Source organism: Malania oleifera, chromosome 5 (genome assembly GCF_029873635.1).
Source record: "Malania oleifera isolate guangnan ecotype guangnan chromosome 5, ASM2987363v1, whole genome shotgun sequence".
NCBI lineage: Eukaryota > Viridiplantae > Streptophyta > Magnoliopsida > Santalales > Ximeniaceae > Malania > Malania oleifera.
The window spans coordinates 94,035,465-94,050,239 of NC_080421.1; the positions used below are offsets into that span (position 1 = coordinate 94,035,465).

General features: G+C 35.1%; 1 protein-coding gene across 4 annotated transcripts in view; it reads right to left on the bottom strand.

Moving 5' to 3' along the window:
• Positions 1-8,029: 8,029 nt before the first annotated feature.
• Positions 8,030-14,775, bottom strand: part of LOC131156526 (uncharacterized) — a 39,581-nt gene continuing 32,835 nt past the window's right edge. For 3 of the 4 annotated variants that reach the window (XM_058110289.1, XM_058110290.1, XM_058110291.1), the window contains one exon: positions 8,030-8,359. The gene's annotated coding sequence lies outside the window, so the exon portion shown is untranslated. The remainder of the gene's footprint in view (positions 8,360-14,775) is intronic. The other variant, XR_009137018.1, reaches the window with a different exon arrangement.

The following is a 14,775-nucleotide window of genomic DNA, read 5'->3' on the forward strand; positions in this document are numbered from 1 at the left end:
GCAGAAAAGTTATGCAAATACTCGCTGCCAGAAGTTGGAATTTGATATGGGAGATCATGTATTTTTTTAGAGTAGCATCGCTGAGAGGAGTTATGAGGTTTGGGAAGAAGGGTAAGCTGAGCCTTAGGTTTATTGGCCTATTTGAGATATTTGAGAGAGTGGGTTCAGTCGCCTATAGGCTGACTTTATCGCCAGCTCTATCCAAGATACATGACGTATTCCATGTTTCTATATTGAGGAAATACGTCCCAGATCCCTCCCACGTGATCAGCTACGAGGAGATATAGCTTAAAGATGCTTCAGTATATGAAGAAACATCAGTGCACATTCTGGATAGAAAGGAATAAGAGTTATGTACTAAAAGAATTTCATTAGTAAAAGTCCTGTGCAGGAATCATGCAGTAGAGGATGCCTCGTAGGAGTTAGAGCAAGAGATATGATAGAAACACCCACATCTGTTCAGTGGAGATCAGTATTAGATGGAGAAGAAACAACAATAATTTAGATAAAGTAAGTTTTATTTTGATATCGTTTATATAGTACAGGGTAATCAATGTAATCGATGTATAAGTTGTATATTAGACTATAGGATAGGTAGTGTTTTGGTTTTAGAATAATCTCCTTTTATGAGTATATTTGTAATCTCCCAAAACCCTAATTGTAACCACGGTATTCCTCCACATAAGTGAGGGTAATTAATAAAATAAATTGCAAATTTTCTTTAAAGGATGGTGTATAACACAGATAGCAAATTTCAAGAACAAAATTTTATAAGGAGGGGAGAATGTAGAGACCCGAAAAATAAAAAGGAAAATTCAAAAGAAATAAAAGCAGGGTTTATCGACGAACACCCTGGTTTCGTCGAAGAATGCCCATATACGGTTCGTAGACGAGCTTTAGTGTCTCATCGATGAAGTGATACCAAGAGGGGCAATTCAAACCCTTTTGGTTTGTCGACGAGCTCATCACCTTCGCTGACGAACACTCTTCTTCTGTTCGTTGACAAGTCCACGTGTCGTGTTGATAAAGTCACGTGGTCAGCCACCTATAAATATGCAAAAATCAGATTTTGGACGAAAATTTAGAAGTTTACTCTCTCTCTCTCTCTCTCTCTCTCTCTCTCTAGATTTTCAAAACCTCTGCTTTCTCTCTAAGATTCCGGCTCCGTTTTTCCCTGGTTCGACAATCAGAAGTTACCACGATGATCCTGGGAAGATTCTCTACAACTTAACCGGAATAGAATTTTGGTTTGAGAAGTTCAGACACCATCCCAAAATCAAGGTAATTAGGTTATTTAAGATTTTTTGCAGTTATCAGACTTTTCTAAACTCAGATTTTGTACAAGATGAGAATATATTGGTGTTTGTGTTGATTAAACTAGGGTGTTGTAATTTTAGGGTTTGGGTTTCCAAACAACACAGGCATGGGTTGAAGATCCCAGCGGGTGTTTCCTCAGAAACTTAGGTAATATTGTTAAAATAAATTAGTAGTTTAGAATTTTATGAATAAAGAGGTGTGTGAGCCTGGGGAAAAGGCAAATATAGTTATTATCTGAGTTTGGATTGATTGAATTTGGGAATATATATTATTTCAAGATTTTGTGTTTGACACACTGTCAGCGTGAGAATAGAGTTGGAGTCGGGCCTTCTAGTTAGTCAGGTAAGGGAAATATGTTGTGCTAGTAATTTTAGAAATTTTACCATTAAAACATATGTATTTTGGAATATGAAATTATGTATTTTTAGGGAAAACTATACAGATTATATGTTACTTATATTATCAGAAAATGCAGATTATAGTTCATGGGTTTCTTATTTATTTAGTTTGGTGGTTTGAGTTAATATCACACCAGTATATAATTTATACAACTTTTAGAATATCATAATTTACAGTATACGCACGGAAAAATATTTTACAACATTTACAGAATACCATGATATACAGATTTCAGAACTATAACATTCAGATATTTCAATTATTCAGATATTTCGGTTATTTAGATACTACAGTTCAATCAAATCAGTTATTACAATGTTATAGTTATTTCAGTTGAAACAAAATTATGGTAAAACAGTAAGAAATATATAAAATAGTATTATACAGTATCAAACCCTAATAGATCAGATCAGTTTTTAGAACACGGTACCGTAGTTATTTCAGATCAGAGTGTAACCACATATCTCAGATAGTGTGTGGATTTATCAATAGTCGATCATGCCTTGGGAGGTACGGCAGACTCCCCGATAGTCCGAGTTGAGGCAGCCGACATGACTAGGGAGATTTTAGTTGACTTATCCTAGTAGGCCAACCGGTGTTAAGTCTTGCCTACGGGTCGCACAACCCTATCATGAGGGGTTAAATCATGATATACAGTCACCTAGGGGAGTTTTTACAGTTATGTATACATATATATATATATATATATATATATAGATTTTTAGAAAAACAGTAAATATATTTATAATTACGAGAAGTATGATTAAATGGAAAGTTCAGAAACAATTGTATTTTAAGCCACATAGGTGTGAGTTATAATGTATATTATTTTACATGTCATCTCAGTTTTAGTTGTTTAATGATATATTATTCATATAAACTCAACTGCTCCACACTGGTAATAGCATATTTCGTATTATTGAGAGTTGTCTCATCCCAATAATTTAACACATTTCGGTGATCTAACTAGACGAACAAATCAAGCTCGGAGATAGAGGAGACATTTGTACTACTCTGTCTGTAGGGTAAGTGTTTTAGGGAGATGTATTTTTGAGAGATATAGGAGGTCTAAGGGATGTTTCGGGAGTGATGTGTATGTATATTTTAGGGATAATGCTAAAATTCTGGTATTGTAATTATGGTTTTATGATTTTATATTTTTCGTTGCATAGGTATGTTGTAGTAGGTTTTTATCAGGGGTATCAAAATAATATAAATTTACAGTATAAAAAAATGGCATGAATTTTCAAATCGTTACATTTAATATGTCCAATATTTTTGCAATTGTAACATATAGGAGGTTCATTTTTAGTTTCCTTTTTTGCTTGTTTCTCCTTTTTCAGATTTTGAGCCTCTAAATTTTTTAGAAAATTTCTTATTTCTCTTAAAGAACTTTCCAAGTCTCCTAGTGAGTAATACTATTTTGTCATCGTTTAATTCGTTTTATTCTTCTTCTTCACTAGAGCTCTCTTTTGCAACTTTAAGGGCTATTGATTTCTTTTGTTTGTTATTTTTAGAATTCCTTTTATTCATAGTTATCTCATAGGTAAGAAGCGATCCAATTAATTCATCTAAGGAAGTATTTTTGAGATTTCTTCCTTCCGTAATTATTGTGACTTTAGGTTCCCAAATTGTGGAACTCCTCTAAGGATTTTTGGATCATCTCATATGTAGAGTAGTTTTCCCTAAGGCATTTAGGGATGTTGGCCTTACAAGTCTTAACATCTTGTTTTGACGCTAACAAACAAGTGAAAATTAACATATTTGGTTGAGTAGTGATATCTCAGGGCTTACAAGGATCAAGCATGTAAATGCAAGGTCAAGGATCCATTGCAAGCTTATACTTCAAAGAAGGATGATCACATGAAGTTTAAATGACATGGATTCAAAGAATAAAACTTGAAGATCATGAGAGCATGGATATTAAAGAGAACTTGATGAAAAGTTCGAAGTATTTTAAAGCTTGAAGACAAGTAGCAGACCAAAACATGAAGAAAGTGTTTAAGAATGACAAATGGCTTAGAAGCCTTTATGTAAGTGTTTTGATGTTTAAATATCTTTTGAAATATTGTTGAAACTCTTTAGGGGATATTTATGGACTTAGAGACCTATTTTAAAATTCCGAAAAATATTTTATGAAAGATCAAAGTAAGAGAGCAAAACTAATTTTAAAAAACTAAAAATGAAAAACTAGAAAAATGACTGGTCAGCTGACTGACCAGATTACATTGGGTTTACTCAACCGACTGACAGGAAAACACCAGAATGAATAACTGCCCAGCTGACTGACAATTTGCACTAAAATCAGTCAGCCCACTAACAATGTCCAGCCGACTGACAACTTTTGAACGTGGTCGAGCCAGCTGACTGACAATTTACTGAATTTAATTTCTGGCAGACAGAAGGGTCTCAGCCGCTTGTCCAGCTGACTGACCCTGTGAAAATCATTACCCAGTCGCCTGTCCAACCGACTGACTCCACGGGATTTCAAATTTTTAAACTACAACGGGAAAATTTTAAAAATTAGTTTTTCAAATGTGAACGTTATAAAAACTTGGAGGACACTCCAAGTAACTTGGAAAATAAGGAAACAAATCCTAAAAAATCTATAAATACTACCTTAATCCCAAGAAATTATCAACGAAGCAATTACACAACACACTTACATTCAAATCCTCAATTTCTCTCAAAGTTCTCTGTTGCTCATACTCTTGCTGGGGGAAATCATCTGAATTGCTGCTGAAACATCAACCTACGGTTCTCATACTGAGTTTTCTCAATCACTAAAGAACCCTTGGTGAATTCTAAACTTGATCTTCAATTCTATTTCATATTGGTATTTAATTTCTTGAAGTAGATAGTGCTAAAATTGTACTAACTTGCTCTTTGTGAGAGTATACTTGTACGCAGATTGTATCTTGTGTTTATTGTAGTTCTTTGACGTTCCAAGGTGTTTGGATCGTTGTCTAAGCGAGGGTATATCGCTTAGAGAGGCGGACTCTAACTTATTTAAAGAGTGACTGAGTGAGAGGATATCGCTTGGAGAGGCAAGCTCTAGCCTACTAAAGGAGTGTGTAAATGGTGTTGTTCCGCTCAATAAAGGAACTGGTTTTAGTGGATCCTTTGGTAGTTTGCCAAAGGCGAGGATGTAGGCTGGGTATAAGTTGAACCTCGTAAAAGTCGTGGTCTCACTCTCTCTTTCCCTTACTTTTTATTTGCAGCACATATAAATTGCGTGGATGATTTAATTTTCTTAATTATACAAACTACATAATTTGAAAGTTAAATAAACTTAAAGTTTAATTTTGATTTGGGATTGCGAATACCGAAATGGAGTACGTTGGTTGATCAAAACTTTGTAGAAACCTCAAAAGGAAGTACAATGTTTGGTTAACACCCAAAGACAAATTAACTAAAGAGTTTATTTAATTTCTGAGTTGTTTGGAAATTAAGTTGAGGTTTGCATTAAAGGAACGATTTCACATTCACTACAGGGTTTGGTTCAAATTCATATCCACGAGGCTTATATAAACAAACAATCATCTTAAGTTCTTATATTACTAAAGTGTTGTATACTTTAATCTTGGATTGGTTGTTTGCTTTCAAATTGTTTGGTTGATTGATTACTTGAATGAATGTTTGTGTGGTTGTGAATTAAATAAAGAAATAAGTTTTTTCTGAAAGTTTGAAGAATCAACAAGAAGTTAAGAATTCCTAAAAAGATTTAAAAGAAAAATTTTTAAAACTCAATTCACCCCCCTTCTTGGGACTACACCTTAGTTTTCAAGGGAGTTTATTATATGGGTGAACCTAGTGTACATACTAGTGATTGTTTCATCCAGGTTCATCTTAAAGGTCTCATACTCGCTTGTGAGCATGTCGATTCTACTATCTCTAATATCAATCGTTCCTTCATAGGTTACCTCTAATTTATCCCATATTTCTTTAACTAATTTACATGTCATGTGTAGAGACCCTAAGAATTTTACCGAATTAAGTTTTAAAAGAAAATGGGACAAAATAAGTTTTCTAAGGGAGTTCAGCAGGCCTCGTCGACGAGGCCAGATTGTTCGTCAACGAGGAGCCTTCTAGGACACGTCGACGGGGACATGTGTATCGTCGATGAGGGATTACCGAGAGAGGTGTTTCTAGGCCTGAAATTCGTCGACGAGAAGTTAGTGCTCGTCGACGAACCTCCTTCTCACTCTTGTCAACGAGATGACGTGGCTCATCGATGAGTCTGCACTTTATAAATATGCTAAACCTAGATTTGAAGCAAGAAATGGCATGCAAAATTCCCTCTCTCTCTCTCTCTCTCTCTCTCTCTCTAACTTCGCCCTCCTCACCTTCTCTCTAGTTTTCTGGCCCGGTTCTTCACCGAATCGACGATCCGAAGCCGCCACGCTACTTTTAGGAAATTTCTCTTCATTTCTGCAAGAGTGGATCGTTGGTTGGGCCAACTTGGGCGTCATTCCAAAATTTTGGTAAGTTAGTTAATTTCAATTTTATTGGGTATTTGGAGTTTCTGGACTGAGGAGAATATGTTACTGAAGATAATACTGAAATTTCATTGGGAAAAATGTTAATTTCAAGGTGTTGTGCTAGGAATACTGTAAGTGTAGGATTGAGGGTTTTGTAGGCTTCTCAGTAAGCCAGGTAAGGGGATAAACTAAGTCAGTCTTCTTTATGAAAATATATTTATTATTTTACAGCATTTAATTTCAGATAAATATGTATATTGTATAATTATGTTTGGGAATACTGCGGTTAATCAGAAATATGATTTTCATGTATAATATCAGAAATATGATTTTAAGAACAGATTTTATGTTTTGAATATTACCCTTTCTGTGTGGCATAAGTAACATTTACCATGAAAAATATGTTAATGGAATATTATGTTTTCCCAGAATAATCATGTATTACCAGTTTTTAAGGAAAAACCATAAAATAGTACAAGAATTATGTTCTAAAATATTATGTTAAAACAGTACAGAGATTTCATGATTTAGTATGTTATGATATGTCGGCGCAAATGCCATGATTTACATGATATGTTATATCGATGCTGAAGCCGTGATTCATGTTGGCGTAGATGCCATAATTATGCAAGATATAACAGGATTTATGAAACATTAATATGTCAGTTATTGTTATGGGATATGAAACAGCTATGTTCAGTATAGGAAATTTTATTATATGATATCAGAACCCGGATGGTATGGTTTAGTTTAGTTTCAGGAGCATGATACCGTAGCTATATGTTCAAAATTATGATAGTGCTACCACACGACCACTAGTGTGTGAGATGACAGTCGATGTGGCTTCAGTGTAGAGTGGAGTTGTTCCCCTGTCTATCCAGGACCAGGTGGAACAAGCACATCGTACTTATAGACTTTTGATTGATCTAACATGATTGGCCAATCAAGTCAATATTCAACTATGTGTATCAAGTCCACCCATGAACTATTCAATCTTCGTACATTATCTTTTTTTAAAAAATTGAAAAAATAATATATTTACATTTTCAAGATAAACTGGATAACATTGCAATTGCCCATTAGGTCTTTATTTTGAATTTATTTTTATATGGCCATCAGTCACATTTTAAAAATTCATATCATTTTATGTTTATCACAAATCAACCTTTTGGCTTGTAAGAATGGATTCAATTTAATGTTTAGTTTAATCACATAGCCAAGATTTTCCAATTTCATTCAATTTTTGTTATGAACAACAAAATTAGAGGAATGGAGTTTTAGGTACGAATTTCCTTGGATTTTTATTTTCAGAATCTGTCTTTGTTTTTTGGAATCCATGATTCACTTTCTAAATCAAATATATCATCCAATTATTTGTTATGAAAAAAAAAAAAAAATAGAAGAATGGAGTTTTAGGTATGAATTTATTGAGATTTTTATTTTCTCATATTTATATCTCTCGGGAGCATCATTTCTACATCCATGTTGAGTCCATGCAAAAACTTTATTTTTATTCGTATTGACTATTAAAGGTGCCTTGTCTTATTGGATTTTTCCTTCGGAGTTCAATTCAAAAGAGTCTTCTTGCTAGTAATTCGCTACTGCTCCAATCTATTTTGTGGCACAAGTTAAAAAGATTTTATTTTCCTTATCAAAGGAATGTATAAGTGAGTAGTGTCAACTTGTAATGTTTTACATTATATATATGTGGTAAAATTAAAAAGTAAATTTTTTGTAATTTTTTAGAAAATTGAAAATGAAAAATAAAAGCTACTTTTCACAATGAAACAAGCCCCTTTTTTTTGTAATTTTTCTAGAAAAACTAAAAATAATTAAATATGCCTTTTAGTTATTTGCACATTTTTTTTAGAAAAAAATTGAGGTCATATCTTAAAACAATGGACTAGACAAAACACCTTACAAAGTGCAACAAATCAACAATCTTTAGGACGAAAATGAAACCAAACTACGGAAATTCAATATCTTTATAACGTTTGCAAGTCAACTTCACATCCTCCATTACTTTGCTTGCTAACAAAGGAAGAACAGGTTCAACATCTTCAAAGATGAAAGAAGTCCTAGCTCTCTGAAAGCAATGGATTGTAGATTACCAAGCCATCTTGCATATAGTTGCCTTCTTTGAACAATCCATAGCATTCATCCTAGCCAAGTTTTCAACAAAGTTCATCATTAAACCTTGTAAGTTTAGCCTTTGATTATTATATGATAAGTATGAATGTGTGTGTGTGTGTGTATATATGAATTCTTGTCTCAAATAAGTTGCCACAAATTTTACAGCTGGCATTTGAACCTTTTCCCCAAGTTGCTACTTTGTCCAAAGTCTCAAACTTGTTGAGCGCTGCCAATCAAGCTACGAAAGAATGCTTTATTATGCTATATTTATTCCAGACAAATTTAGATTAGGAAACTAAACTCTTCTTTTTCTATTAGATTTTCCCAAGCTGATTTGAAAGAAAAACATCAATTGTTTTTAGACTCTAGTTTATTTCATCTTCTTGATTAAAATTCAGGAGAATAGTCAAAGACTTCTTGAATTCCTTTACTCGATCATATTCTAGGCCAGACCAAGAATTATTATTGATGACGTCCAAAACTTTTGAATTAGAATGTATTCCTAATTGAATCGAAAAATGAAACCCATAATATTCTAATAGGGGACTACAGTTATGCTAATTATCAAATAGCAAAAAATAAATGCATAAATTTTATAATAAAAAAAAAAATCTTTCCATCTTCAACTCTACATTTAATAAGAGGATAAACCAACCTTCTAACTTGGAGAATTTTCTTCCAAACCCAAGAACAATCTGAAGTTTCCTTAACAACCCAAATACTTTTCCCTTTAACTTGTAAGAGTCCCAATCACCCAAAAAAAAGTTTTTAATGAATAAATATACCATTACAACTTTGCTGCTATCATTTTATTCCAATCTATAAATAGATTTAAGCCCAACCCCCCTTCATTTAGAGTCTTACACAATATTTCCATTTGACTTTGCACCCTTGAGTGTCCCAATCACTACACTTCCATAAGAACTATATTAATTTTCTCTCCAACTCCACCATTATAGAATTTGGAAAGAATAATATAGCCCAAAAGCCATACTTGCTTTGAATAATAGATTTTTTAAGTTGCAATGTTCCTAACTAAGATAGAAACTCAGTTGAAGATTCTAGAAGTAATTCCAAGTTAGTATACTTCCGTATATAGATTGATTGTAAATATGTTTCCTAAATTAGAGATATGCTCTACTGGCTGAGAGATTTGTAGTCCTAAACTTTAGCATTCCAATTATGTATAGTGATTATTTATGCCCACAATATTGTAAAGCAAAGCAAAAAAATGAATAATACCAAATTTTGACTTGGTATCAGAGCCTCTCGAAAACCTCCATCAAAACATAAGCCTCCCATACTACTCTGAACAATCATCGCAGTAAACAACCACCACCATATGACTCCTGAATCATCTACTCTCGAACCATCAACCCTAGTAATCCATATCCAATCCGAAAATTCTGGCTTCCATGTTGGAGTTGTCGTCACCGAAGTTAGCTATGATATATAGTCCCAAATATTAGAGATGCAAATCGCAAGACATGAGAAGCTCGAATATATTATGGGTAAAACTGATCCACCGAAGGAAACTGATGCTACCTATGCAAAGTGGTATGCAAAGAATCAAAAGGTCAAGGGCTGGTTGCTGACCTCCATGTCACCGTAGATAATGAAACGTTATCTGTGACTGCGTACCGCAAGGGAAATCTGGAGTTCTCTTGCCAAAGCATTGTATAATGGATTGGATGAGACACAACTCTTTGCACCAAATCAACGTGCCTTCACCACCAAACAATCTGGTCGACCTTTATAAACTTATTATGGTGAGCTTGTCGAAATTTTCCAAGAATTAGATTATCGTGATAAAGTTATCATGAAGGATCTCGATGATATTGTCACCTATAAGAAATTTGTTGCATGGTTGAGAGTGCACATCTTTCTTAGTGGCTCGGATGCAGAATTCGAACAGATTAAAGGTGAGGTTCTTCAGAAGGACCCCTTGATGGACCTTGACGACACCTATGCCTATGTCCGTTGAGATGTTGTACACCGAGCTACCTTAAATGTTGAACCCGATAATCCTAAGTCTTCCGCTCTAATGGCTTAGCACGCTAAGCTTAGCCTCGACAATATGCTCAAAAGATTGATTCTAACCAAGCACGATCTCAGAAGGGCAATTATAAGATAGGTGCTGCCAAACCTAAACATTTGTGCACTTACTGTGGTGGGACATGTCATACAAAGGCACGGTGTTATAACTTAATTGGTTATCTAGAGTAGTGGGATCCAGCAAAGGCACTGCGCAAGCGCAATTCGAAGCCAAACCACCATGCCTCTGTTGTCGTGACCAAACCTTCCAATGATGCTACAGAAGCTTCCTCTTCGATTGCTACTTCAAGTAACATTGGTAAGGTTTTCCATACTTCTGCATCAGATAGTAGTAGTAGTAGTACATGAGTAATTGATTCTGGTGCTACGGATCACATGACCTTTGACACTCAGCATGTTCAGTCTATGAAATAGTCTACCACACATATAATCTCTATTGCCAATGACAATCCCTCACCTGTGATTGGAGAATCTTACATAATTTGAATCTTGATTCTATTTTAGTTGTACCTTCCCTCAACCATAATTTATTATTTGTCGCTCAAATAACCAGTGTGTTGTATTCGGTTGTGATTTTCTAGCCTAACCTTTCTGTTTTTAAGGACATTCGAACTCGAAAGACGATTGGTTGTGGTACTAGAAGGGTGAAGTTGTACTATCTGGATCTAAAACCTACTAGCTCACATCAGTTGGCTCAAGCTCTTTCAGTGGATCATATCGACAAGTCCTCCGAAATTTGGTTGTGGCACAAGCGCTTGGGTCATGCGTCTTTTGGATATTTAAAAATATTATTCCCAAAGTTGTTTTCTGAGTTAAATACTTCGTATTTCAAATCTAATATTTGTGAGCTTGCAAAATGTCACCGTGTATCATTCCCATTGAGCATGAATAAAAGTCCAGTACCTTTTATGTTGATTCACTCTGATGTATGGAGGCCAGCCAAAAACCCTTCCTTGAATGGTTCTCGTTGGTTTGTCTCATTTATTGATGATCACACTCGTATGACTTGGGTCTACTTGATGAAATCAAAGAATGAAGTTAGCTCCTTGTTTTAGAAATTTCATAATATGATCTCCACTTAATACCAATCTCACATACAAGTTCTTTACTCTAATAATGGAGGAGAATTTGTTGATCACGACCTAAAGAAGTACTTACAGGAACATGGCATATCTCATCAGACGACTTGCCCTTATTCGACTCAGCAAAATGGGGTTGTGGAGAGCAATAATCACCACCTACTTGAAGTTGTACGAGCCTCTTTGTTTGGAGCTCACATGCCCACCAATTATTGGGGTGAATCGCTCAGTGTTGCGGCTTACCTCTTAACTGTGTACCCTCCAACTCGCTGAATTTTCAAACTTCCTTAAGTCCTTCATTTGACTGTAAGTGCTCCTACTGCTCCGAATTTAACACCTATAATTTTCAAATGCATGGCATTTGTGCAACTTCCTAAGTCGTTGCGTGATAAGCTGGAACCACGAGCCCTACGATGTGTCTTTGTTAGCTATGCCTCACTTCAGAAAGGCTACCACTGCTATCATCCCCCATCATGGAAAATGTATGTCACCCTTGACGTTGTCCTTCATGAAAATGACATGTACTATAATGTTCCCGAGTCTTCAATTCAAGGGGAGAGACGAAATGAATTTCAGACTCTAAATCTAAATCCTTCTTTGGACCATTTGGATACACGTGAATTTTTGGATAAAAGTGGTGAGTGTCCAGAGGAGGCAACCGGGCTGCATGAGCAACCTGTTCTCGACTAACCGGATGTTTGTTTGAATAGGTAAAAAAATCAGAATCAGATGGAAGCGACTCACCAACCTGACGATCGTTTGAATGGGGAAAATCATCAGAATCAGATGGAAACGACTCCAATTCAAGTACCATCTAACTAATTATTTTCAGAGGTCAATTCCTCTCATGAACCCCAGGTACAACCCTAGGTTCATTCTGAATCTCAATTCCTTCCGAAAGTACTACCTAATCGAGCCACTAGAGTTATACCTAGAGTTAACTATAAACCTATTCTTAGTTCCAATCCTAAGTATCCCATGAGCAACTATGTATCCCACCATAGATTGTCAAAGGAAAGTGAGTCATTTGCAAATCAATTATCTATTGTATCTATTCCTACTAACATGCAAGAAGCTCTAGGTGATCCTAGGTGGAAGGAAGCTATGAATGAGGAAATGAAGTCACTTCAAAAGAACTCAAATTGGGAAGTTGTTGAGTTACCTGAAGGAAAGAAACATGTTAGATGTAGGTGGGTTTTCACAATCAAATACAAGGCAGATGGAACCATTGAACGATTCAAAACTAGACTATTTGCCAAGGAGTACACTCAAACTTATGGAATTGACTACATAGAGACATTCACACCAATAGCAAAAATCAATACTATCCATATTCTTATATCCTTGGCGGTAAATCTTGACTGGTCATTGCACCAGTTTGATTATGAAGAATACTTTTTTGCATGGAGACTTTCAAGAAGAAGTATACATGGAGTAGCCCCGTGAATGTAACATGCAGTCAGAAGGTGGGAAACATGTATGCAGATTAAAAAAGGCCCTATACGGTTTGAAGCAATCTCCGAGAGCATGAGGCGAAGAGGGTGTTATATCGGTGACGCTCCACCCGTTAAGCAAGCACCTAGTGGAATCCTCTTGCTTATGAGCTTGAGGCGAGGACGCAGGCAGGATTGGCCGAACCCCGATAACAAATTTTGTGTCGATTTTTTTATTTTACGCATTTTGATTTCCGCACATGTATGCTTAATTATTTATAGCTTTACATACATGCCTTAGTTATCTGTGGGTATTGGAATCTATTTAGTAAAGCCCTAGGTTGCAATGTATTGCTTGTGGATTTGAACTTAACCTAGGAAAAGCTTTAAATTTCCAATTCACCCCTCCCCCCTCTTGAGAATACACCATTTCTAACAACATTTAATATATTGAACAACTGATGGGTCTTGAGTAATATAGCAAGCTCTGTTGGCAGGCCACTTTATATAGATTCATTTACAAAAAAGATGAGAAATCTATCTTTTGCTCGTATTGGTGTTGAAGTGGATCTAAATTATGAAATGCCTCATTTTGTTGATGTGAAGATATCTAATAGGGAAATCATTACTATAGATTTGAATTATGCCTCAATTCCAATTAAAATTGAAAATTGCAAGATCTTTGGACATTCAGCTAGGAATTGTAAGTCTAAAAAAAAAAATAAAAAAAAAAATGGTTAAGAATACAGCTCATGTTGATTTGAAGCAAGATGTTGGAGAACAGGATGGTCAACAAAGGACTAATAATAAGGTAGATCTTGATGTCAGTGTGAAACAGGTCAAAAAAGGATTCTGCTAATGCTAATCCTTTTAGAGTATTAAATTTGACAGTGGCTGAATCAGATGAGATGCTGAACACTGTAATTTCTAATAATGCTAAAGGCAGCATCAATGAGATTGATGGTCTTTCAGCGGCAGGAATTTCTAATGATGTTAAATGCAGCAACAAATGGAAAGAGATAGTTAATATCAATATTAAAAGCAGGATATAAGGATACTCCTAGTACTTTATCCGCTGGAAGTGGCTATAAAGTTAAAAACAGAGTGAAGGGAGAACTACAGAAGTCAAACCAAATTTGGAGGATGTGAAAACCAGGAAAAAAAGGTAGGCCTCTAAAGAAGCAGGTTTTGCCCGAGGAAATGCTCAAAACTGAAACCAAATGAAAGTCACTCCTATCCTACCTAGAATATGACGGGTCTAAATGATCCCACTGCACAAAATGAAGTCAGCGGAGTTATAGAAATGCATAAGCTAAATATGATGGTAATGTATGAAACAAAAATCAGATCAAAAAACTTTCATAAGACTGTCAAAATTATTTAGAACAAATGGGTTTTCTGACATAACTATATGAATCAGATATCTACTAGCAGAGTTTTGGTTGGCTTTGATCCGAACATCTACAATATTAAAGACATTAGAAATCATGGGCAAGCGATACAGTGAGTTGTGACATAAATCGAGTTTTATGCTGGCTTACATTTCTATATGCTTTGACTGACACAATGGAAAGGAGAAAACTCTGGACTGATTTGCTTTAGTTAAACAAAATCATTGGTGAAAGTCCTTGGTCTGTTATGGGAGATTTTAAAACTATAAATGACTCTTTTGAGAGTAGTAATGGTATTCAAGCTGTTGGAATGGTAAGTATAAGGGATTTTTAAGTAATTTTTGTATTACACTACTTTAGATGACCACCCTTTTATAGTACCTGTCTTCACTAGGACAAATAGAAGAATGGAAAACCTTATAGCTAGAAAGCTTGATAGAGTTTTAACTTCACAAAGTTGCAATAAAGCATTCAAGAATATTAGGTT